Source organism: Arachis duranensis, chromosome 4 (genome assembly GCF_000817695.3).
Source record: "Arachis duranensis cultivar V14167 chromosome 4, aradu.V14167.gnm2.J7QH, whole genome shotgun sequence".
NCBI classification, from domain to species: Eukaryota; Viridiplantae; Streptophyta; class Magnoliopsida; order Fabales; family Fabaceae; genus Arachis; species Arachis duranensis.
Window position 1 is genome coordinate 26086394 of NC_029775.3, and position 1208 is coordinate 26087601.

The following is a 1208-nucleotide window of genomic DNA, read 5'->3' on the forward strand; positions in this document are numbered from 1 at the left end:
CTAGGAAGGAGGAGGATGAATGCATCATCCTTGGAAGATCTTTCCTAGCAACAGCAGAAGCTGTGATAGATGTCAACAGAGGAGAATTAGTCCTTCAATTGAATGGGGACTACCTTGTGTTTAAGGCACACGGCTATCCTTCTGTAACAAGGGAGGGTAAGCATGCATAGCTTCTCTCAATACAGAGTCAAACAGAGCCCCACAATCAAACTCTAAGTTTGGTGTTGGGAGGCCACAACCAAACTCTAAGTTTGGTGTTAGGACTATACAACATTGACCTGATCACCTGTGAGGCTCCATGAGAGCCCACTGTCAAGCTATTGACATTAAAGAAGCGCTTGTTGGGAGGCAACCAAACTTTTATTTATCTAATTTTATTTTTATTTATTTGTTATTTTGTGTTTTAGTAGGTTCATGATCATGTGGAGTCACGAAAAAAATATTAAAATTAAAAATAGCAGAAGAAAAATCACACCCTGGAGGAAGGACTTACTGGCGTTTAAACGCCAGTAAGGAGCATCTGGCTGGCGTTCAACACCAGAACAGAGCATGGATCTGGTGTTGAACGCCAGAAACAAGCAACATCCTGGCGTTTGAACGCCAGGAATATACCCTGAGGAAAGCTGGCGTTGAACGCCAGTAACAAGCATGGAACTGGCGTTCAACGCCAGAAAGATGCTACACATGGGCGTTGAACGCCCAGAACGTGCACCACTTCGGCGTTTAAACGCCAGAATGGTATTCTAAGGCATTTTACATGCCTAATTGGTGCAGGGATGTAAATCCTTGACACCTCAGAATCTGTGGACCCCACAGGATCCCCACCTAACATATTCCCACCTTACCTCCTAATTAATCCTATAACACACTTTCCCTAAAACCCTTCACCAATCACCTCAATCTCTCTTCCCAATTACCCCCTTCACAACTCACATCCATCCACTCTTCCCCATAAACCCCAGCTACCTTCAAAATTCAAAAATCTTTCCCACCCAAACCCACCCTAAAATGGCCGAACCTACCCTCTCTCACTTCCCTATATAGACCCCTCTATTCTCCTTAATTTTCACACAACACACACCTCTCTTCTCCTTCTTGGCCGACTACACCTCTCCCCCTCTCCTCCATATTTTCTTCTTCTTCTTCTTCTTTTCTTTCTTCTCTTGCTCGAGGGCGAGCAATATTTTAAGTTTGGTGTGGTAAAAGCA